Source organism: Callithrix jacchus, chromosome 1 (genome assembly GCF_049354715.1).
Source record: "Callithrix jacchus isolate 240 chromosome 1, calJac240_pri, whole genome shotgun sequence".
Taxonomy (NCBI): Eukaryota; Metazoa; Chordata; class Mammalia; order Primates; family Cebidae; genus Callithrix; species Callithrix jacchus.
Genome location: NC_133502.1, coordinates 119,091,335 through 119,117,897, shown reverse-complemented (window position 1 = coordinate 119,117,897; position 26,563 = coordinate 119,091,335). Strand labels below are relative to the sequence as shown.

Below are 26,563 nucleotides of genomic sequence, written 5' to 3'. Positions count from 1 at the left end.
TGTTCACATCTATTATGAACCAAGGACGTGACATGTCAGTCATTTTCTTTATGAGCTTCTATTTAGTATCATCCAAAGTTAAAAGAAAAAAGTATACAGTTGTCCGCTTTGGGCAAAAATTAATGAAAAGAGGCCATTGAATCTAAGTGACAAAGGAAACAATTGTAAAAATCTTGGCAGTTGGAAGTGCATAGGAGTCCTGAGGAAAATGAAAAATTTTGTCAAATTGTAAAATATTCATTTTAGGGATACTAATTTTAGAGTGGGAACAACTAGTAAGGAAGGGGACGTGGATCAGTATATAGGGTGACCCGTGTTTTCTTTAGCTAGTGTTTCTTCTTTGGTCTTATTTTTAAAATGTAGCTCTAATTAATTGTTGATGGTATTGAGGGCATGCTCATAGTATTTTGAGTGCTAGCCTTACTGTTTAACTTATTTTTAAAAAATTATTCTACTCTTGAGTGTAACTTTATAACATTTAGGAAATCAATATTTTTTCCTGAAAGAGCAGTTATAATTCTATAATAAATAGCAATAAAAATCATATTGACTGAAAAAATAAAGTTAGATTATATAAACTACTAAAAACATATGTAAAGTACTTTGATTAGTGCATAGTATATATAAATATATATATCCTCTATAAATATTCACTATTATTATTAGCTATAAAATGCCTTTTTTAGTAAGAAACATACATTTTTACTTCCAGTTACACCTCTAGTGGCAGATACCTAGATATAATATCACATTCCAATGTTTAGAAATTTTGAGATATAAAAATAAGAATAGGCTATTTGTATAGAAAAATTATTAGCTAATAGAAAAACATTTAAACATGAAAAGTATATGCTTACAAATTCTCTGTCAACAAATTATCAAAACCCAAAAGGCAATTTTCTTGCCTAAAACTTCAGTAGTGAATACCTTATTTTACAAAAACATGCATGTAATGTGTAGAAAAACAAACCAGAATATGCCATTCCATTATAACAACTTGCTATGCTCTGAATGTTTATGTCCCCACAGAATTCATAAATTGATATCCTAACCCCAAATGATGGCATTAGGACGTGGGGTTTGGGGGAGGTAATTAAGTGATGCAGACAGAACCCTCATGATTAGCATCCTTATAAAACAGGAGCTGACGCTCCGTATACTTTCTTTGTCGCTTCTTCCATGTGACGTTACAGTAAAAAGATGGCCATCTATGTGCTAGAAAGGGGCCCTCACCAGATATGATTTGTCAGCCTCTTGGTCTTAGAATTCTCAGACTCCTGAACTCTGAGAAATAAATTTCTATTTTTTTAAACCATTGAGTTTATTATATTTTGTTACAACTGAATGAATGTACTAGACACCACTATTGGCACTTTCATATAAACAATATATAATATATACTATCAAATGAAACATGCAATTATTTTGTAAGCTATATTCTTATTATTACGATGTTTTTTCCAGTAAATAATGTATCTTAATCATCTTTCATTACATTTTAACAGCATTATATTTAGAAATTGCAACTCATTTGTACATGTTATAATTTTCTAAATGAACTTCTTGAATCATTTAGATAGATTGCAACTTTTTTCTGTAAACACAATGCTGTGTCATCTTGCAGTAAATATTTATGCAAACGTTGATTTGTCTAGTACAAATTCCTAGAAAGCTGAGATATATACATACTTATGAGATGTATATACTAAAAAAATTTGCAGCAGATATCTGGTGTTAATTTTTGCTGCTCTTAACATTGTATGAAATGTTAGCCAATTTTTTTAATACATTGCCTAACCATGGGTAAGATTTTTCCTTTTTCTCTCCTTTCTTTCCATCATATATTCTTATCTACTTTCTATCCCTCAGTGTTCCTGTACTTCTTTTGTCTCCCTACCTCTTTATTTCTCCTCTTCCTTTTCTTTTTCCTTTTTTCTTCCATTTTGCCAAATCAGTAATGAAAAAGGAGGCACATTACTTTTTTTTAGTTTTACTTAAATTACAAATGAGTTTTTTATTTTGTAAATTGTTTTGTCAATTATATTGATATATTCATTTTATTAAAAACTCTTTAAATATTAAAATGTTAACCATTGCCTGATGAGAATGTAAAATTTTTATGTCTAAAACTATTTTTTAAAATAGAGTCTACCAATCCCACCCATAGATTTTGTAGATACCCATTGTATTTCCTTCAGTATTTTTAATATTTTTATTTACATTTAAGTGTACATTTTCTCTAATAATTTGAAATGCTACCCTTTCTCATAGTTTTAATTCTTACATTAACAAGATTTGTTTTCAGGATCTTTTGTTCTTTCTCTCTTTCTTGGTTTATCTGCCTGTCTTTTCCTGTACTTGTTCCCTACTTTAAAAATTATAACATTTTTATAGTATGTTTTAATATTTTCAGAATTAGTTACACATCTGCCCCTTATCTTAGTCATTCATACATATTTATTATAATACACAATTTAAAAAGTATAAGTCCATACCAAGAATATAAAATTAAAATTAAATTAGTTCAAATTATCACATAACAAAAATATTAGTACTCTGTGTTTATAAATAGGCAATGAACCTAAAGCTCTTTTATAATTTCAAGCACTTCAATGGTTAAATATTGTGTATATTAGAAAGGGTACTAGAATCTTGTGAACGTTCTTTTCCTGTGTGTGCATTATGAAAATGAAAGCAGAAAATTTATACTGGACATTGAAATTTGTCTATTAATAGAGTATAGATTAATATGCCAAGGATGATTTCTTACTGAGTTTTAGGTAGACATTAATGATAATTTATGATGCAGTTACTAGAGCAGAAAAATTAAATGAATCATTACACTCAGTATATGTCACAAAATGTTGTCAGCTATAATGCAACCATTTAAATAGATGAGACTAAATTAAAGTTAGCAGTCAACCTTTTGGTGACTTAAACCTTTTATTGCTCTAACTTTCCAAAAAATGCACCATTTCTCTTTAGCACAGTTTCTGTTACTGAAACAAAATGTCTACATTAAACATATAGGAGAGAGCCCTTTAGAAGTTTCGTTTATAAAAAACCTCTCAGAAAACAGATTTTTTTCTCTAATGTTCACCATGTTTAAATTAAAAATCTTTATTAAACTGTTTATTGTAGTTGTTTTCAATCCTTGATATAATCCTACTATTTAAGTAAATAACTGAATTTTTTTCAAATTAAATATTTAGGAGAAATAATATTACAAGAGCTACAAATTTTTGTGTGAATTTTAAAATAAATGTTACAAGTAATTTCTTTGCATTATATTCCAGCTTGATGAATATAATGACACCATTGATGACAGGGTATGTGTAATACCTTGATTATTTTATATGGGTCATAATATGTTCAGTCAGTTCATGAAAAGACAATCACTATTTAAAACAAGAAAGAGCAATGACAAGCAGAGGAAGAAAAAATATATATATTAGTGACAAAGATTAATTTCGAAGGATGAGAAAATAAGTAAGGGTAAATCTATAACAAAAAGCTGACGCCATATTATGTACGATCACTCAGACTCCCAGTGTTGACTGCTACCATCTTTCTCTCTGCACAAAAAATACTTATTTATTATTCCATTTGAGTTATGTTAGTTGGAAAAAGATGCTGAGAGTTTTGGTTTGTTGTGTTCATTCTGGTACTATTCATTTACTATTTGTTTACTCTCAGTTGAAATGGTTTGAAAGAAGCTGGATTAATAGCCCTATAAACAGCGCCCTATGTCATTATGCTGTTATATTAGTTTAGTTCAGTTCTGTTTTTTTGAAATAGGTTGTTGGGTAGAAGACCTGAATATATGTTACAAAGATTCTGACCAAAATGTGGGGATCTCACTATTCTCTAACCCAAGAGTACATTAGATAAGAGAGAATGTATGTTTTCTTTTTCTTAGTGTTTTCTCTTATTAAATATAACTAGGCATTCTCCAGCAGGCAAAATGACCCTTCCTTAGCCCTCTGGAAAACAATTCTCCGCATGTCTACAGTAATGTATTTTGTCTTTTACTGGGCCTTCTCTTCTTACTGCGGCTTTTCCTTTTTTCTTTTACTTTGTACAAGTCATTTTTTGCTCAGCTCATTTCTAGTTTTTATTTTCTGAATTTCTGTGAACTAATATTTACTTGTTAAGTCAGTTTTTCCAGTTCTGAATAATTTTATTTTCTAGGGAAATTTTCCATTGTGGTACCATTCATCCCCACATCATAAACACACTGAAATATACCCACATTTCACATTAAACTTGATTGACGTGTAACTATTAAAGACTTTAGTTATTATATATTACCAAGATTTAATCCATCTTTCATTAAGTTTAATTTCACATTTTTGTTTTTGCATTTAGAGGTAACATTTTTCAAATGTTTTTATAGGCTTTGGCAAAGCTCACAGACGTTAAGCATAGTATCTAACATAAAATGGACGGAATTTCATAGTTGATGGCCCCTGCTTCTTCTAAATTGTGTTATTTCCTCCTGGAACAGCAATCACTTCAGTCTATTTACCCTATTCTGATTCACACTTACTCAGCCTATTGGTGAAGGAGAGATACTCTACCTTAAATAGTTCAAAATGGCTGAACCTGTGACACATGACACTAGACAGATATAATTGGCAAATTGTGCCATATATTCACATTTCAGGGGAGCTGGACACTGTAGAACATGTGGAACTACACAGAGGATTGCACTCAGGAACAAAGTGAGGCACTATAAGAGGAAGGGTTTGTAGTGACAACAGAGTGGAATGACTTTTGGTTTCCTTAGGAGCATGTGATTGGCTTGTGTGTATATTTTGTGTCTGGCAGGGAGATGAAACCAATTAGATTGAGGATGAGCTGGGATGTACAATGTCTGGCTTCTAGGACAATTATAAGGTAGGAAGCCTTTCTTTGTGGGAAAATATCTAGCGAGAGGAGAACTCACGTCTAGGCCTTTAGGGTCCTGGGACAGTCACAGATGTCAGAGAATCACATGGAATTTGAGGCCTTAAAAAGCATAACCACCTTCCAGATCTTCCACTTTCCTCTCTCCTTCCAGTCCTTTATGTTCAGAGCACTGTGATGATAGGCTCATAATTAGTTGGGTCAGTTCTGAAGTTAACGGTTCACCTTAGCGTGACATCATTTTTTCCTTCTAAATGATTAAAAATGTGCTGTCCCAAAGAGAAAATTGCTAAGCAAGGATCATGAAAATATTGAAATTTGCTATTTCATGATTTTAATTAGTGTGAGATACTGCAAATGCTATGGTCACACTCTTGTCATTACTGGGTCTTCTTTTTTTCTGGTTTATGTTTTTATATAGATTTGTCTATAATTTTGTGCCTCAGGTAGAAAGCTGCAGTTATTGGATTTTAAAATTAATTCAGCTTAAAATAAACACAGATTTTGGCTTTTACTGATATTTCAAACACGAATTTTTAAATATTAGTAATATGTTAATTTTATATAATGAAAATATTTTAGGCAAAAAAGGAAAAAATATTATTAGAGGACACTGAGGGGCAAATGTTATGATAATTTTGACTATTACTCCAAATATCAAAAGTGTTACTTTTTCCCTTTGCCTCCTAAGAGTTGAATTGTTAGAAAAAGTGAGCTGGACAGCAGCAAGAAGTAACCTACTTTTTAGTGTCTATCATGAGCAATGGAATCCAACCTCTACTTGGAACACATCAAAAACTTAAAGGGTCTGCTCTTGATCAAACTGATGAGTGATATCAAACACTTTCAGTTTCCTATGTAGAATGAGGACTGCCCAGGGGGCACTGTGTGATTAGAATAAATGCTGTCTATGGACTGATACAGTCCTGTGGCCCCTGAAACAGTAGGTATGACACTTTCAGTTGCTGGGTTATGAAAAGGTTGTGGGGAAGGGTCCCAGGGAAGGGAATGTGGTGTCCTGGATTTACTGTGCTCGGTGAGTGGGATCAGGAGAATGGCTCGTGACCAACTGTTAAGCAAATGTTTTAATATTTTAATTACTAACATTGGTGTTGCATAGAGGTTGATGTCTGCAACTGTAACTAAAGAATAAGGAGAGTCTAGCCTGAATCTTAGGATTTGCATAGCAAGATATTTTCTTTCTATCTTGTAATCAGTATGAACTGAACAGAAGTGGTTTATGCATCTACCTTTGGGGTCTTAAATTATGCCATTTAAAATTCTCATCACATCCATTCTTTACCAATATTTAAAAGTTATTAAAGGGGCACTTTTTGACTAGTTTAATCAGCCATTTTCCAGAAATGATTATTGTTTTAAATCGTAGAGTTGTGATATATTTTTCAAATGCAGCATTATTGTGACAATATTTTCTGATGTGAAGACCTATTAAAAGACATAGTAAATGAGATGCCATAATGAATATATAGAATTATAAACTTTAATATTTTAAATGCATCAAAAATATGCCATTGCAGAGTGATCTAAAAATTAAAGGATTACTTTCTACAAATAATTTATTTTGTTAATAATGTGCTAGCAGAGAGATCTTCCTAACCAAATCTGCAGAATTTCGGAGTAAACCCCAGAAAATATGTAGGCTAGTGTTTGGATTTTGAATTTTGAACCCTTACACAAACTCGCAAGTTTTCTATAAACCAAGCTGGAATTATTGTAAGAAGGTGTGACCTCCTTGAGAGAGTATGTCATTTGAAGCCATTACAGTGCAATCCAGAATCTGGTTCAGCAATCAACACTGCCTAAGATCAGGATTTCTTCACTGTTCATATAACTATTATAGCCGGGAATTGAGTCTTATCAAGAAGAATCCAGAAAAGATATTCTGAACTTGGCAGTATTTATATCTTGGCTATTTGCCCTGGATCGATGTTAATTCTGGTTGTGAAGTGACTATAATTACTAATAGCAGTGCACCCTGGTAATTGTTTGAATAATTGTTTACAGTGTACATCTAACAAGCGATAAGGACAATATGATTTATTCTTTCAGATTTTATTATTTTATGAAAATGTCTCATGTGTGCTGCCCTCACAAAGAAACTAGGCTTTTTGAAAACAGTTTCCACTGTCTTCATGAATCAGTCGGCAGGTTGAGTCAGACAAATTGAGACAAATAAAATCATTTAAAATTTTGGAAAAATGAAAGTAATCACCTGAAATAGAATTTTTGAAAAAACCTATATATTCTTATCAATGAACCTTGAATCTTATAGTGATCTAAATGCACATGGGGGAAATTCTGGAAAACTTACATTTTTTTCTACCAAAGAAGTAGAGTCTGGTTCATTATAGAATCTTATTTGCGTACAGTGCTCCTATACTGAAACAATGTCATTTTCAATTATTGTCCCCCATGTCCAAAATATAAGATTATTTAAACCATGATATATTAAGTAATTGAGGTACCTATATAGCACCTCGTTTAAAGAAATATGGCCATGCTGTATATAGAAATGCTAGTTATTTTGACCATCTGGTGATAGGTGAATCCTCGCTCCATTTTGGAGAATATTTTCTGCTTCACTAAACTACTCACTGACCCGGAAAAAAACAGCTTCATAACAACCCATAATGTTTTCCCAAGTTAGGAAACATGCATTGAAAAACAGTGCTAAAAAAATCATTATGGAGTAAGTCTGAACAAGCTATTTTCCAAATACTGCAGGTCTGAGTTATGGAGGTGTGACATAACAAATCCAATTTTGACAAAAAAAGCATATGGTTAAGGTTTTATAGGATATCTGCTTTGAAAGATTTTCTTCTAGTCCCTTATATTTTTAAGTCTCTCTAGCTAGATAAATTATTTTCTGCTTTTTTGTTCCTTTCACTTTATTCTTCTGGTTCACCTTATATATTTGTGTTTCAAAAATTCTCTGGAATCCAACAGCACATAAAAGCTTGTTTCTGTTGTTGGTTATTTTTTTTGTGCACCAATAAAATAGTTTTCTCATTTCTTATAAAACTTGTATATAGGTCAAGGCTAAATTTGCACACTCTGCTGCAGTATTCCAACTGTGGCACTTCTTTTAGTGCTCAGATGACTAATAACACCTTGGAAATTATGAATGACAGGACGTGAATAGTGGAATCAACCCATTATTTGGCTTGGGGAAACAGATTTGCAAGAACAAAGGTTATAGTACATCTACTGTTATTTTCCTTGGGGCTGAAAATGAAACCTAAAATTAGCTTTCACTGTGACAATTCAGTGTCTAAGCAAGGTGGAAGAGAACAATGTCCTCCTAATTGTGATCTTTGTAATTTTAAATGCTGTAATTTTAAAGCTCTTTGAAAAACACTGGAGTCTCACTGAAAGTAAAGGACTAAGAGTGTGTGTGTGTGTGTGTGTGTGTGCGCGCGCGCGCGCGCGCGCGCTCGCACTTATGCACGTACATGCACAAATTAGCCTAGGAAGATCATTAAAATGATTTATGTTTATATAAAGTATATTAGCTGACTTTCTACGGATAGATAGTATTATACAGGATACTTTAATTAAATGTCCATTGTTTCATTGGGTACTGCATCAATTTATGGTACTGTCTTTTGAGACTTATTTCAACTTTTAATTGACTCATTAAGAGAGAAGGTAGAAAAATTAAAGTTCAAATTTAAGTGAAAAATAGGCAGAAAAGAATTTTTGCATATGTTACATGATCGCAAAAATATTACCCTAAACCCAGTTTATGTAATTGATAGAGATAGAATCTAAAGATTAGGCATTTTATTGGCTTTATGTAACTAACTCAGGATAGCTAAACACATCTCAGACAGAAGAATGAACTACTGAAAAGTGTGTATGTGTGTGGAATGAGGGGGTAGGTGGGAACATAGGTGTTAAGTGGAGGGACAGGTCAGGGTATCTGAATGCTTGGAGAAGTGTGAGGGTTTACAATACTAAGAGTAACAGCACCTTAAGGAAATATCTAGTGCCATATTTTAATGCTTAAATGTTTCTCTAATAACTCAATATAATTATATCAAACAAAGGACCAAAGGTGCCAATCCCATAATGGCAATGAATGCCATAAACAATTAGAGATACATTGTGTCTCATTCCCTAGTAACGATCATGTAAAAATCTTTTAGTTTACTATAGAAATCCTTAATATCATTAAGGGTGACATTAATCCTTAATGTCAATTCTTAATGTCTTTAAGGACAGAAATTATGAAATTCTTATCCATATTAATAACACATTTATAATAATAAATGCATAAATTATATATGGGATTTTGAAATATAAAAATAAAAGTAGTGGCAAAAAGATTACATGCCGCTTATATTTACTAATCCCAAAGTTAGTGGACTTTTTGTCAGCCTGTTTTCAAAGTGATTCGAGTTGTTCATTCAATATATAAAAACTAAATAATGGCTGGGCACGGTGGCTCAGGCCTGTAATCCCAGCACTTTGGGAGGCCGAGGCTGGTGGATCACAAGTTCAAAAGATCAAGACCATCCCAGTCAACATGGTGAAACCCCATCTCTACTAAAAATACAAAAACTTAGCTGAGCATGGTGGCACGTGCCTGTAATCCCAGCTACTCAGAAGGCTGAGGCAGGAGAATTGCCTGAACCCAGGAGGCGGAGGTTGCGGTGAGCCGAGATCACGCCATTGCACTCCAGCCTGGGTAACAAGAGCGAAACTCTGTCTCAAAAAAAAAACAAAACGAAATAACATTACATTCATTATATAAGCTCTTAGCCTTATGATTAAGAATGGAAAATCAAAATGTTTAGATTAACTATAGAATGAAATTAGAATCATGCTAGATATATATACTGTCAAGATAGGGAGGATTGCTTGTTGTCCACAAAATCCATTGTAACCTTCTTCCAGAGAGTAATGGAATTTTTCTGGATATACTTGTCAGCTTCCTTAGCAGCCAGTTGTGGCCTTGTAACTACATTCTTAAAGAAAGTGAGCAGAAGTCACGTATGTAAATTCCATATCACTTGCTTAAAAGAAAAAATTTACCTTCAACTTATGTTATTTCCCCTTTCATTGGTTAAAATGCAGAAAATTGCTGAGCCAGCAAAGAAAATCTTTTGGGGACTAAGAGCAAGATGGAAGGAGTCTAGGAATCTACCCACTTATTTCTAGAGAGAGAATGAGTTATATTTTGGTAGAGCCATAGAATGTTGAAAGGTTTTGTTAAGTTAGCTAGCCCCATACCAAAATACATGTGTGCTTGTGCATTGTGTATCTTCATAAAATAACGATGACTATTTTCCCTTCCTTGTTAGAGCTGCCCGTATTTTAACTCTGTAGCTCCAACTCCTATCTTACTGTTGGTCCCCTCGGCAAGGTGATAGCACAGTTTTCCAGAACTATATAAATGTTCATGGGTTCTGTAGGAACTCCTTCATGTAAAAAGTGTATCAATTTTTTTTCCACTCTTTCCCAAGCCTCCTCTAATTTTAGCATGGAAATGAGCTTCTACAAGTCCATTTTGGAAAAGGAGGAGGTAGGTAAATCATTAGTTATCAACATAACAATTCTTTTATAGCCAAGACAAAGCAGAATATTTCAAAACTCTGTTTTGTGTTTTTCTTTGGAGGACAAAGGCATATTTGTGATATCTGCTGTCTATAAGACTCAGTGCCTCATATGGCTCACCTGACTTCTGTGGGAGTATATTAGCATTTAAAATCCAACTCCAACTCCTATCTTGGCCCTCTAATTTTCCCTTTATTTGTCTACTCCTTTCAACTCACTAGTGGATCATAGGACTCTATTTGAAAATCCTATTTGATTAAATTATGAAATCCTCAGCACAGTCACTGGAAAAGGGCTCTAAAATAAATTTATGGATAAATGCTCTGAAATATATTCATAAATAAGAAATAAACCATTGACTGCCACATGATTTTCTAAGTCCTTTACATATGTTATTTCATTAAGCTTCCCTTTAACCAGAGGGTAGTTATGATCATTCTTGTTTCAAGATTAAGGACACTGATACTCAAAAAGTTAAATAATGTGCCCATTTCACAAAGTGAGAAAGTAACAAAGTCAGAATGAAAATTTAGATTTCTTAATTCAAGCTAATGTTTATTCTGCTCTTCTAATGGCCTTAAACGCTCCTCCCTCTCCCTACCTTCTTCCGTCCTTCCCCCCACCCACCCCATGCAATCTCGTACTAGAAACAGAGTCAGAGCTCAGGGACATGTGGAAGACAGTGGCATAGAGTTGCACTTGCTCATCTCCCTTGCTTTCCTCAGCATCAGCCTGAGGTACCTCCACAGAACTAAGATCATTGTCTGAGAGAATGTATTCTCTTCCCGGATCCACAAGGGGACATAGTTTCAAATGCAAGAACTTCCCAGCACCATACCTCCACCCATGTCTCCATCCCAGAGACTAGAGGTCTTTGTTTAACCTTCACGTGGGCAGGAAAAAAATCGAAGATCAGTCACTCCAGCAGAAGTTTAAAGGAACTCCTTTCACAGGAGTTCTGTCCTTTCACAGGACAGAAAATTTGAATAGGTAGGGAATTACTCCCAGGTTAAAAGTCCCCTTCTCCCACACCCGGTGGACTCCATTTCTGGATCCCCTTCCACGATATTGTGGAAACTGCTCTCTCCCTATCTATTTCTTTCTCCTTTTTTCTCTCTCTGCCTAAATAAATCACTTTCTGCAAAACTCTTTGGGGTCTAATTAATTGCTCACTGTGCCCGGTGGGGTCCTCTCTCCCATTCTTGGGTGAGTAAGGGACCGAGAGCCTGGAAGAACACATCCTAGTGGGGGAGCTGAGCCTCCCCATGCCCTGGAACCCAGTTTCATGTCTACTTGAAATATGTTAAAACTCATTGTACAATAGCATACTGCCTCTCAAAGTGAAGTGAATGGAAAGTAAAAATCACCATATGCTTATTAATTGCCAGATGTGCATGGTTTAAGTCATGTTATTCTCAATAAAGATGTATTTTCTGTGATGCCGAGACCCTGGAATGCTAAAACGTCACCTTGCCAATCACATGCATCTACCCACAACATTTCTGTAGTGGATGAATGACCAAGGAATCACAGATGGTTTGATAACAATTCTTTTCCTAACAATGGTGCAAAATCAACATGCATTCATTAGAAACCATCCTTGAAATTTTGAGTTTTGATCTCTTCCTGGGCTTGTAACATACAGCAAGATACTCTCTTTTAATGCTGTGCAGTGCAGTTAGCCATGGCTCCCAGTCATCCACACAATCAAGAGAGTAAACAAATGATACTCTACAGTGTACTGTGTTGCCAGGTGGTTTTATCCAAATGTAGGCTAATGGAAGTGTTCTGAGCCTATTTACTGTAGGCTGTGCTAAACTATGATATGCTATGATGTACGGCAAGCTGGGTGTGTAAAATGCATTCTTGACTCACCATAGTCTCCAATTAGGAAAAGTTTATTGAAAAACCTGATGGAAAATTGAGGATCATTTGTATCCTGACACTAAAATAGCACTGAGAAACTAATAAGTAGTTGGCATATGAATAATTGAACTCTTTATTATTTTATATATCAATGTCTCAAAAGTCTGCGAATGCAGGACTTGCTAGTAAAAAGTTCAAATCCTAAGAAACTTTCCTACTTGCCTCGTTTAGTTCCCAGTCTGCATTTTAGGACTTTCATGCTCATATCTACTTAAGAAGAGAGGTGACTGAGCATGAAAGTCTCTGAATCAAATCACCCATTCAGAAGCATGGAATGGATGGGAAGCTGAAAGGACAGCTTTCTCTAAGATGAGGGAGTGTAAAATGTTGAGGAAGAGTGACCTCCTCCTCCTAATGAAATGTGACTCTCAGTAGATGTACTGGGTTTTGAATCATGAGACCCATACTTTCTTTTCCCATGAGCCAAAGCAGCATTGATTTAAAATAGATGTAGAATCGTCCTGTGTTCCCAACTGTCACTGCATGAAATAGGCTTCATTAATTGCCTTTTGCGTCCCTATCATCTTTCACCATGAACAGAAGCATGCATTTCTGGGTCCTTTCTGTTTGAAGATCCCCATCCCCACCACCGCCAGCTTCATTTGACAGAGCAAAGAAGGCGTGCTGAACATACATGCAAGATTACTAATAGAAATAATCTGCGTATTCTGAGGCTGCTGACACAGCTTTCACCAATGAAGCAATCTGTTTAGTTTAGTCACTTCTCCTATGATAAGAACAGTTAAACTTCCACTTATGCTCATGTTGTGCCTAGAAATGACCTGATTAAAGGACTCTCAGTATGGGGTATGTATGGGTGGTCCCCAAAAGCTGCTTTCAAAATCTCTGTGCTTAAAAAAAAAAAGTCCTGTTTCCTTAGAAAACTCCTAGACACCTGTGCTTCTATGGAAACTTTTGGAATAGACCCATACAGAGAAAGTCCAAAAATAAAATAAGGGAAGAAAAGAGAAAAAAAAGTGGAAAACCTGTGAAACACCTGGTTTTGGCAGATTTTTCTCTCACCAGAGGCGGCAGGTTTCAGTGCCATCTGTTAGGCAGCCATGTTCTGCTCGTCCTTCTCCGGGTACGTTCCCCTGTGGGCTGCACAGGATCTGGCTGGCAGCAGATTGCAGCCGACCCCAGCCCTGGAGCCTCCCTGGGATTTGTAGCCCTGCAGCCTGCCGGGTGGAGGTTATCCCTCCAGTGCGGTCCGTCTGCAGGCTATCCTTTTGACCTTCCCAAATGGTATTTAAAGCAGCAATTAGAATGACTCCCCAGTGCCCAGGCTATTTCAAATCTTTTAAATGTTTGAATACATTGCTTTAACATGTTGACCTTTCTCTGTACCCAGTGAATCTAGGCCAAAAAACAAATAAATAAACGACTTTGGCTTGCAACCTAAGGAGAAGTTGCCATCTTAGTACTCTTCCTAGAGCTCCTGCATATCCCTGTCTTTCAGCTGCTATCGTATCATAGGAAAACAGCCTGTCATTGAAATGCACAGCTGTGTATTCCTTCACACAATGATTTCTGTTTCTTTTGTGTTCAATGATAATTTCAAACATCTACTAAATTACGACTAAAGTATTCTATTGCATACAAGTATGTTCTCTGCTTAAGCAATTGCTAATATCGTTTATTTTGTTATCTATCTATCTATCTATCTATCTATCTATCTATCTATCTATTTATTTATTTATTTATTTTGAGATGGAGTCTCACAGTATTGCCAAGGCTGTAGTGCAGTGGTACCATCTCAGCTCACTGCAACCTTTGCCTCCCAGATTCAAAGAATGCCTGACCTCGTGATCCATCCACCTCAGCCTCCTAAAGTGCTAGGATTGCAGGACTGAACCACCATGCCTGGCCTAATATCCAGTTTTTTTTTTTAATGAAATCTCATTTTTAAAAATGTGGAATAAAAGGCCATTTTAGAAAATACTACTGTTTTCTGATACATGACCATGGAAAAACCTCTGTGTAATTTTCCTCCCATAATTTCAGAGTCCTTTGGTCTATCTTTCATTGGTATAAACTTTCCGTGTGATGTGCTCTTCTGACAGCCTTGGTTTTTGTTTGACTTTTCTTTTATACTCATCTTCAGAAAAGTCAAGGGCTTTGTTGTAAATCCAGTCCACCAAGCGTATGTGATTACTGCATATTTTACAGAAACTTTTGGAGAGAAGTGAAGAAAATAGTTTACATTTTATATCACACAGCAATAATTACTTTATCAAATGATTTAATTTAATTATTATGAATTCTCATCATCAGACACTTCTGTTCTGCCCAAAGTCTTGTGTCTCTACATGGGTCTGATTTTATATTCTAGCTTGCTTTCTTCTTTATGTACACCTATAATATACATAAATGGCCTATATATTTCCTACACTGGCTTCTCAAATCTTGCATCATTTCACCTATTGTACTTTAACAAAACAATGGAACCTCCAATTATTGGGATATATTCTCCTGGGAAGGCAGTGGGGACTAGAAATAACTGCTTCTGTCTTCATCTAATTCTTTTATATTATTTATTTTTCATTGTGCTGACATACCTTCTAGCAAATTCAGCCAGAAATAAGCCTGTCTAAGGGAACAAAATTGGTGCAAACTGTGACAGGATGGTCCCTGAGCTCTATAAAACTCATACTTTTAAGAGATAAATTCTAACTGTATGCTCTGCATTAGAGTATCTTCTCCCAACAAAACATTTTTAAAGGAGTTTTAGCACATTTACATATTGTTTATGAGGCAATTTAAAAAGAAGATGAAAAACAACAGTAACCCCATATTGCTTTGTAGCTTTCCTGTGATTATTAGTAGTTGACACTTCTTGCTTGCAATGATTTGTTAATATTTTCAATTTCATGGTTTTATATCCTAATATTCATTTATAAATTCATATTCTAAAAGTTATCCTAAGAAAGTATCCTGGAGAATCTAAACATAAAATGAATAATTCATGCTTTTGATGCAGGAAAAACATGTTCAATTTTTTTTTAACTTAACAATGGTTTTAATTCCAATGGATTGATAATTTTCAAAGAAAACAGGAGCTACTTAGCTATTACTCACATAGTTCATGCTAAGCATGAGAAACAAGGAGCTCTGTTTATGCTGACATTATTTGGATGGAAGCTGCCATGTATCATAAGATGCCATGTCCTCCTCCTTTTATCAATCTATTCACTAACCTCCTTGTTTAGCTGCACAGCCTATGCATAGCATGACTCACCTTGGGATCCACTGGAGTTGTGTCCCCCGGTGACACATTGAGATTGGATGCCCCATTTCCAATCTCAGGGGAAAAGTTAACTGCTATGTAATCTTTTCCTACTTGATAATCAGTATATTCTGTTATGAAGAATTAATGCTTGAAAATGACATTTAAAATTCCAAATGTATAAGTATTTATATATCAAAAATAAAATTGTTAACTACATTTAACAAAATGTAGTTGTATTTTAACAAAATACAATGAATTATATTTTCAGCCTGTCTGTTTTAATCCTCTCATCAAACAAAGTGACTGGCACCATTCTGGCTGGGCTGGGTTTTATGAGATTTTGACTGGCAAATAAATTGTCTTTTTTTTTTTTTTAAAGAAATCTAGGTGTTAATGGTTGATACGTCCTGAGTATTTATTGTGGGCTGGACAATGCTTCATTATTTTCCATGTAAGAAGTCTTTTATTCCTCACAACAACCCAATTACTTGGGTGTAATTATTATCACTACTTCACAGGTTAAAAGAAAAACTGAGGCACAAAGAAATTAAACATTTTTGTCAAACAACTAAAAAGTGTTAGAATTTTCACACAGGCTGGATCCAGAATCTGAGTCTTTTGCCATGTGCTGTAATGAGAAAATATTTGAGGTCCAGAGCAAGTGAAGCTTAGAGATCACAAAATGTCATCAAACAGATGAGTGCTAGAAGCTAAAATATAAAGCTTCATATTTTATTTCCCACTTTCCTTTTCAAAAGATATCCAATTGCCCAAAGTAGAATCCTAAGAATCATGATTTTTTTTTTCTTTCACCAATATGGTTTGGATGTTTGTCCCCTCTAAATCTCATGATGAAGTGTAATCCTCAATGTTGGAGGTGGGGTCTGGTGGGAGGTGTTTGGGTCGTGGAGGTGGGTTGCTCATGAATGCTTTGATGCTGTCCTTGGAATAATGAGGAGTTCTTTCTCTGAGTTTACATGAGATCTGGTTGTTTAAAACAACATTCCACCTTTCTCCCTCTCTTGCCCTGTGATATGCTGATATGATTTGACTATGTCCCTACCCAGATCTCATCTTGAATTTCCACATGTTGTGGGAGGGACCTGGTGGGAGGTAAATGAATCACGGGGGCATGTCTTTCCTGTGCTGTTCTAGCTATAGTGAATAAGTCTCATGAGATCTGAACAGCTTTAAAATAAGGCGCTTCTCTGCACAAGTTCTTTTGTCTGCCACCATGTGAGACATGCCTTTTACCTTCCACCATGATTATAAGGCCTCCCCAGCCACAGGGAACTGTAAGTCCAATAAGACTTTCTTTGGTAAATTGCCCAGTCTTGGGTATGTCTTTATCAGGAGTGTGAAAATGGACTACTACAGTAAATTGGCACCAGTAGAACGAGGCATTGCTGAAAAGATACCCAAAAATATGGAAAAGACTTTGGAACTGTGTAACAGGCAGGGCCGGAACACTTTGGAGGGCTCAGAAAAAGGAAAAGGAAAAAGGAAAATGTGGGACTATTTGGAACTTCCTAGAGACTTACTGAATGGCTTTGCCAAAAATGCTGATAGTGATATGAGCAATAAGGTCCAGGCTGAGGCAGTCTCAGATGGAGATGGGGAACTTGTTGGAACAGGAGAAAAGGTAACACTTGTTATGTTTTAGCAAAGAGACTGGCAGCATTTTGCCCCTGCCCCAGAGATTTGTGGAACTTTGACCTTGAGAGAGATAATTTAGGGTATTTGGTAGAAGAAGCTTCTAAGTAGCAAAGCATTCAAAAGGTGAGTTGGGTACTGTTAAAGGCAGTCAATTTCATAAGGGAAGCAGAGCATAAAAATTTGGAAAATTTGCAGCCTGACAACGAGATCAAAAAGAAAATCCCATTTTCTGAGGAGAAATTTAAGCCAGTTGCAGATATTTGCATAAGTAATGAGAGCTGAATGTTAAACCCCAGGACAATGGGGGAAAATGTCTCCAGAGCACGTCAGCCATCTTCACAGGAACCCCTTCCATCACAGGCCCAGAGATTTAGGAGGAAAAAAATGGTTTCATAGGCTGGACTCTGGGTCCTTCTGCTGTATGCAGCATAGGGACTTGGTACCCTGTATCCCAGACACTCCTGCCATGAATTAAAAGAGCCAAGGTACAGCTTTGTCTGTTGCTTTAGAGGGTGCAATCCTTAAGCCTTGGCAGCTTCCACATGGTGTTGAGCCAGCAGGTGCACAGAAGTCAAGAATTAAGGTTTGGGAACCTCCACCTGGATTTCAGAAGATATATGGAAATGACTGGATACCCAGGCAGAAGGTTCCTGCAGGGAGAAACTCTGCTAGGGCAATGCAGAAGGAAAATGTGGGGTAGGAGCTCCCACACAGAGTCCTTACTGGAGTACTATCTAGTGAAGCTATGAGAAGAAAGCCACCATTCTCCAGACCCCAGAATGATAGATCCATCTGACAGCTTGCATGATGCACCTGGAAAAGTCACCTGTTGCATCAGCTTGACTTGGATGTGAGACATGGAATGAAAGGGAATCATTTTGGAACTTTAAGATTTGACTGCCCTGCTGGATTTTGGACTTGCATAGTGCCTGTAGCACCTTTGTTTTGGCCAATTTCTCCCATTAGGAATGGCTGTGTTTATCTAATGCCTGTACCCACATTGTATCTAGGAAGTAACTAACTTGCTTTTGATTTTACAGGCTTATAGGTTGAAGGGACTTGCATTGTCTTGGATCAGACTGGACCATGGACTGTTGAATTAATGCTGAAATGAGGTAAGCTGTTGGAAGACTGTTGAGAAAGCTTTACTAGTTTTGAAATGTGAGGACATGAGATTTGGAATGGGCTAGGAGTGGAATGATATGCTTTGGCTGTGTCCATACCCAAATCTCATCTTGAATTTCCACATGTTGTGGGAGGGACCTAGTGGGAGGTAACTGAATCATGGGGCACGTCTTTCCCACGCTGTTCTTGTGATAGTGAATAAGCAACCTCTGCTTCCTGGCTTCAAGTGATTTTCATGCCTCAGCCACCCAAGTAGCTGGGATTACAGGCATGTGCCACCATACCCAGCTAATTTTTGTACTACCTTTTTTTTTTTTTTTAGTAGAGATGGGATTTTGCCATGTTGGCCAAGCTGGTCTTGAACTCCTGACCTCCAGTGATTTGCCTGCCTTGGCCTTCCAAAGTGCTGGGACTACAGGTGTGAGCCACTGTGTCCAGCTAATTTTTGTATTTTTGTTTTGTTCTGTTCTGTTTTTTTTTTTTTTTTTAAATAAGAGATGGGTTTTTGCCATGTTGACCAGGCTGGTCTCAAACTCCTGACCTCAAGTGATCTTCTAGCACTGGACTCCCAAAGTGTTAGGATTACAGGTGTGAACCAATGCGTCCAGCCAGTCTTGAATCTCTTTATTCCTATTCTTGCCTTAAGTATCTGTTAAGTCCTAGGAAGCTATAATATAAAAGGAGTTGAACTTGATGTTTAAATTAGAACCAGAAATTGAACCTATACTTGAGGGATAATGTCTAACCTCTTCTAATTTGCCTGAGACTCTTTACAAACTGGTTCCACCCTATATTTCTAACTCTGTCTTTTCTTAGGAAGGGACAGTTCTGGCTCAGGCAGTAAAATTTGTATGTGGGGGTGAATTAAAGCAGCTGTAGCAAAGCTTTACATATGCTAAAAACCATGAAAATGTATGGATCCTAGAAAGAAGCCAGATAATAACCAAGGACGAAGTCTTCATGGGTGGTGAAAACCAAGAATCCAGAAGCAGGTAAGTGAATCAAATTTAGGCAGAAAACACGCATGTTTGTAACTGGTGGAGGTATATGGGAGGAAGGGCAGATTGCCTACAGAAGGGCAGAAATGAAGCACAAATCAACTTGACTGCTACCCTACTTCTCTGATTCAATCCTACCATTCACTCATCATGTCCATTTCTTCGACTATGCATAAAATGCTCCCATTTACCCACTCTAAACTCCATTCCTAGAATAACTTCCAGTTTCTGTTCATATAAACCATTTTTAAGACACACTGAACCCCTGTGTCATAAGGCCTTCTCTAGTAAGAATCTTGTCAGCCTCCCTTTTCCCTGAACACTTTTGCAGTACTTACAGTTAATATTACACACCTTAATGATTCATTTCTTTGACGTTTTTTGAAGTAGATTTTTACTTCCACCAAACTTTAGGTTTCTTGACAGTCATTTACAAATGAAGAGGAAGAATTTGCTTATTTCTCCATCTTCTTCTTGCTTTTTTTTTTTTTTTTTTTGAGGGAAGGTGCTAATCTAATGTACTGATTAGATTATTTCCTAGAGTATGTGGTGATGATAAATTAAAGGGTACCGACACTCTTTTTCTTCTGCTATTTACTTAGGCTGGATTTCCCTTTTGAAGCAGAGCATGAGATGAGAATAATATATAACTATTTCATGTGAGAATGTGTTTCCACAGATTAGGAGTGAGGTACAGGGAGGACAGTAACTGGGAAGAAAAACCCCCGCCAATTTGGAGAAATGCATTATCAACTTGTCTGACAGCATGAATGACTAGTTCTTGATCCAGTGTGCCTTTCTGCAGAACTCTATGAAGTGGACCTCAAACTGCCTCCCTCGGGGAAGAGAAGAGAAAGCATTTATCCAGTGATTTCCATCCTCCATTGGTCAAGGTAATCACATAAGTGTTAACTTTCACATGAGTTCTGAGCAGTTTAGGCAGACATTCCACTAAGCCAGTGCAAAATAAACCTTGTGAGAAACAGTGTGAGGAGACCTAGGGTACATGAAAAAGTTACATGATTTGAGCCCGAGGTAAAGGTACTGACAATTTGCACTTGTGTAAAATTGATCCAAGCTTTGGAGCTGTTCCCTGCAGCAGTGGCTGGAAAAAGAAGGGGGGAAAAGGAGATTCAAAGTGGTGTAAAACAGAATCTTATTATACTACATAAAATTATTTTTGTAAAAGGACACAGGTCTTGCCTCTGAGCATTTCCAAAAAACTTTTTTTGTTTAACTTTTGCTTTGTATCTTCACTATGTCAAATTTACAAAGGAATGCCTTGCCTAAATCCCTGCAACACCGCTCTGTAGACTTCGTGTTTTTATCTGTTGAGTATATCATAACTTGGTCATGTCTTTGACTTGTTGCTTGTTTCGTGGTAACATTAAAGTTTGGTTGTAGGGAGAAAATGAAGCTTCACTTAGTCTTTGTATATAAGTCACAAATTTTAGAAAGTTCTGCATTTGTGATTACCAATATTAAGCTAAAAATAGTATAGCAATTTATTTTCCATTTTCCTTATTGTGTGTATATATTTCCCTTGAATGGTTAATAGAAAAGGGTGCCAGGTTCGAGAAAAAATTTATTACTGAACCCTACTGTTGAGTAGTGCTTCAAAACCTATTATGATTTTGGTTTATTAAAAGTTTTTTTTAATATATAAGACTGACCACAACTTTTCTCTCATTAAAAAACCCTATCAGTCTCTCTCTCTCTCTGTTTCTCTCTCATACATATGTATACACCCCTGCCTGTCCCCTCCTCCCCACACACACACACATGACAAGTTGAGGAAAGACAAAAGCCTGAATTTAAGATTTGATTTTGGAGGTAGAAACTTCTGGTTTAATAACAATTTGGCAGAAAAAAGAAAGAATTGAAGTTTCATCTTTATTTATTTATTCCCTTTTTTTTGGAAGGAATAGTAATGATGAATATATAACCATCTATATATTACTCTATATGTAACTCTAAAAATCATATGTCAAGAAAATTTAGTCTTATAAATGAATAAAATTTATGATAAAATTAAATGGCTGATAAAAAGAACACTTATTAACATATATTTTGGCAAAATTGAGCTGCATAAAAAATTAGCCTGAGTTTCTTAAAAACTTCTATCTCTTTAGCTGTATGCAATTTCTCTATTTACAAAAGAAACAAAGGACACCATTTTTGCAAGTAGCCCATATAAGATTTTCCTTGGGGACTGCAATTACTATTTACTCCCCTAGATAAAAGGCATTTAATCCCAAATTATGCAAATGGGTTTTGTTTACAATACTGTTAATTTTGGGGAAATGACATGATCAGAAATCTACATTTGAAATCATTGAAGCAATGCATAGACTCTAGAGAAAGAGAGTGTCACCTAGATTTTTGTGGAGCTCTATTTGAAAACTAATGTCTAATTCAATAAATTGCCTTGAGATAACCAACCATCAAGGAAGATAAAATATTTAGAAGATTGTTTCTTTCTTTAGCCCTGAAAGCAAAATAAATTACAGATGGGTTAAATAATTGAATTTAAAAATCCCTGCAGGAATAAATAGTGCTGTTGGCTGAAGTAAAAGGTTAGTGAACTCTAAAACATCAATAGACGTTGTTCAAAGTGAAGAACAGAGAGTGGAAAAATATTGAAGAAAAGTGATTAAGGGCTCCAGGACCTGTGGAAGTACAGCAAATGGTCTAATATACATGCAATTGGAATTCCGTATGAAAAAGAGAATAAAAATAAAGCATACAATGGGTAAAAATTTTCCAAATATTATTTTTAAAACACATTGATTTAGAGGTTCAAGAAGTTTAGCTAAACCTAAGCCCAATAAGAACAGAGAAAGCCAAACCCAGATATAAAAGAAAGACTTTTTTAGATATACAGTACAATGTTTGAAAGCAGATAACCAATTACTGATGTGAATTCTGTCTCATGTATTGATACTGACATATATTCACCAAAATCATATTTTGCTCATAAAATAGATTTCAATATATTTCAAAATACTTAAATCTTACAGCATATATAATTAGACTAAAACTGCAAATTAGATATTAATAACTGAAAGGTATCCGGTAAAATTCCACTATTAGTTTCCTATTGCTGCTGTAAATGAATTATCATAAACTTGGTTTAAAAACAGAAAATAATTTTCATGCAGCTCTGTAGGTCAGAAATACAAAATGAGTCTTATGAGTATAAAATCAAGTTGTTGATAAGGCTGGTTTCTTCTGGCGACTCCAGACAGAGAAACTATTGTCTCTTATATCATCTGGTGGCTGCTAGCATCCCTCAGCTTGTGGCCACGTCACTGCAAATCAATTTCTGTTGTTTCCTTGCCTTCTTTTTAGTATTCAAGTCTCCCTTTGTTTTCATTTTATAAAACCCTTGAGATTACAGTTAGGATATACCCAGGTAATACAGGATAAACTTCCCATCTAAGACCCTTAATTTTATACTTGCAAAGTCTTTTTTGCCATGTAAGGTAACATTCACAGTTTCCAGGGATTATTATGCAGATATCTTTGGGGGCTATTCAGCCTAAAATATTTCTCAAATATTTGCGAATTTCAGACACATTAAGTAATCTATGCATCAAAGGAGAAGTCATGAGAGTGTTAGAAAAATATTTTAAACCAAAATAAAATTTTAAAAACTTATAAAAATTAGAATGACATTAAAGTTGTGCTTTGAGGAAAATTTGTATCTGTAAATGATATTAGGGAAGAAGAACAATTTAAAATCAATTATTTAAGCTTCCATTATGGAAAAATTTTTTTAAAAAGCAATTTAAATCCAAGATATATAGATAAATATAAATATTAAAGATGAGAACAAATATTAATGAATGAAAAAAATTAAATAGAGATAACTAATAAAATCAGAAGTTAGATCTGTAAAAGACTAATAAAATCCTGGTGAGATTAATGTTAAAAGAGAGAAAGAAGGCAACTGATGAATGACAGGAATGAGAGATGTGATATCACTGGATATTTTACAGTTAATAAAAGGATAATGTTATTGTGAACAACTTGATGCAAATAAATTTGGCAATTTAGCTAAAATTGATACATCGTTTTAGTGACACAAACTACCAAGGATCATTCAAAAAAAAGATAAAAATTATGAATTTTTCTAAATCTGTTCAGTAATTAGTAATCAAAACTGTTCCTGTGAAGAGAACTCTAGGTCCAGATGGCTTCACTGGTGAATCTGTCAAACACTGAAGAAATAAAGTCATGTGAACACTTTCAGAAAGTAGAAAAGGAGTGATCTTCTGGGTGCTGGGGCTCATACCTATATTCCCAGCAATTTGGAGGCCATTTGAGCCCTGGAGTTTGAGACCAGCCTGGGAAGCATAGTGAGACCCTGTCTCTACTATGCAGTTTCCTATAGACAGGGTCTAATACATGTATAGACATATATATATATATGTCCCTATCAACTCAAGTTTTTAATTCACCATCTTCATATTTGTGTGAAGACATGTCTCTTTGTCTGCCACTCTAGCATTGCCACTTATATTAATTTCATAAATCTTGTTTCTAGAATTAAGATCTGCCATCTGACTTCTATTATTATTCTATCATCCCCTTGCACTCCATGAACCTAATTCTGAAATGGTGTCTCCTGCTGTAATCTCTGACCTGTAGAGGAGAGAAAGCTTTTCTAACTACTATTCCCCACTATTAGTACATTCCTCATTTCTCTGATAAAAAGGATCCATTTTTTGTCAGTTTGTGGGTGTTCTGGCCTTACATAATACTGTTTAATCTTGCAAACTCACTTTTTGGTCTGTTGTTTCCCTCCTCCCAATCTACTTTAACAATTTCAGCATTTGTAAGTCACTTAATGTGGACCATCTCTTTCTCCAAGTTTTCTAATGGCTATCCTAGCAAAGTATTAGCACTGTCTCCTGCAGTCTTTGGTGTAAAATGCATTATATTCCATTCACTTGATCGAGCACCCCCAGTATCCAGTTTAATTGTACATATCTTAGTCCATGACAGTGAATTTAAGCTAGATCCTGCAGTTCTATGTAAGGTATAAGCCCTGTCCCCTTTCCCTTAGAAAGCCAACATTTTCTTAATAAGTTTTGTTGTGAAATAGTTATAGATCTGGTGACCAGGAGAGCAGTTGGGGGCAATCATATTTTGTCTTATAAGGCAGAGGACTTTTCATTAACTTCAAGCAGTGTTGGAGCACTACTCTCTCACAAGAAGGAATATGCCACGTCTATGCATCCAGATAGTTAAGGGAATTCTGGAGCTTCAGTATTTTCAAGTGCATTATTCCAAATGTCCCCATTTCACACCCCAGAGTCCTTTACTAATCATGGCTTTAATCTTAGCATAGCAGACCTGGCTGCATTGAGATGTTAACCTTCTCTGGAGTTCTAATACTCTCATAATTAAATACTGGGCTACTGGGCATGGTCTTCTACTTTTCCTGTCTTTTGGCTGGAGGAAATTGGCTGTTTATATACTCACAATAAATTATGTTGACACGTTTATGATGCAGGCTGCCCTCAGAAGGAGCAGGGGCCACACCTTGGCAATACCCAAAACTACCTTACAGTTTTCACTATTAAATGAATTTGGAATTTTTCTTCATTTGTTGAGATAGTAATTTAATTATCTAAATACTCATAAATAAATCTTGCTAAATATGTACAAGATCTCTATATGCAAAACTATAAATGCAGGCAGTCCTTGCTTCTGTTGCTGTTTCCATTCCAAACCACCACAAAAAAGTGAATATTGCAATAAAGTGAGTAACAATATGTTTTGCTTCCTAGTGCATATAAAAATAATATGTACACTATGCTGTGGTCTGTTAAGTGTGCAATAGCACTGTGTCTAAAATACAACATATACGTTGATTAAAAAATATTTTATTTTTTAAAAATGCTAATCAGTTAGGCCTTCATTGAGTCATAATTCTTTTGCTGGTGGAGAGTTTTGACTCCGTGCTGATGGCTGCTGACTGACCAGGGTGGTGGTTGCTGAAGGTTCGGGTGATTGTGGCAATTTTTAAAAATAAGACAACAATGAAGTTTGCTACATCAATTGACTATTCCTTCGTGAAGGATTTCTCTATAGCACACAATGCTACTTGACAGCACTTCACTCACAGTGGAACTTCTTTCAAAATTGGAGACAATCATCTCAAATCCTGACAAGGCTTTATTGACCAAATTGATGTAATATTCTAAATCTTTTGTTGACATTTCAACAATGTTCACGTCATCTTTTCCAGGAGTAGTTTTCATCTCAGTAAACTTCCTTCATTACTCTTTCACAAGAAGCAACTCCTCATCTGTTCAAGTTTATCATTAGAGCAGCAATTTAGTTGCATCTTTGGGCTTCACTTCTAATTCTAGATATCTTGCTATTTCTGTCGTATCTTCCATAACTTCCTCCACTGAACTTTTGAACCCTTCAAAGTCATCCGTGAGAGTTGGAATCAACTTCTTCCAAATACCTGTGAATGTTGATATTTTGACCTCCTCCTATGAATTGTTAATATTCTTAATGCCATTTGAAATGGTGAACTCTTTCCAGAATGTTTTCAACTTACTTTGCCCAGATCCATCAGAGGAATCACTATGGCAGCTATACACCCTTACACATTTTATTCTCAAATAATATGACTTGAAAATTAAAAATTACTTCTTTATCCATAAGCTACAGAACAGGTGTCATGTTCACAGGCATGAAAACAGCGTTCATCTCCTTGTACATCTCCATCAGAGCTCTTGGATGACAAAGTACATTGTCAATGAGATGCAGTGATATTTATTTTTCTGAGCAATAGGTCTCAACAATGGCTTTAATATATTCAGTGAACCACACTGTAAACATGTGCTGTCATCCAGGCTTGCAGAGCACAGGGAGAGTAGATTCAGCATAATTCTTAAGGGCCCTAAAATTTTTAGAATGGCAAATAAGCATTGGCTTCAACTTAGCATCACCACTGCATTAGCCCCTAACAAGACAGTCAGCCTTTCCTTTGAAGTTTCAAGGCAAACATTGACTTTCTGGCTATGAAAGCACTAGATGTATCTTCTTCCAGTATAGGGTTGTTTCATCTACATTGAAAATATGTTGTTTAGTGTTGCCACTTCCGTCAATGATCTTA

General features: G+C 35.6%; 1 long non-coding RNA gene across 1 annotated transcript in view; it reads left to right on the top strand.

Annotated features, from left to right (window-relative positions):
- The window catches only part of LOC108592248 (uncharacterized), a 223,538-nt gene that overhangs the window by 66,833 nt on the left and 130,142 nt on the right, over positions 1 to 26,563 (top strand). The window contains exons 2-4 of the long non-coding RNA XR_001912311.4: positions 18,340 to 18,414; positions 19,350 to 19,416; positions 20,228 to 20,315. This is a non-coding gene — a long non-coding RNA (uncharacterized LOC108592248). The remainder of the gene's footprint in view (positions 1 to 18,339; positions 18,415 to 19,349; positions 19,417 to 20,227; positions 20,316 to 26,563) is intronic.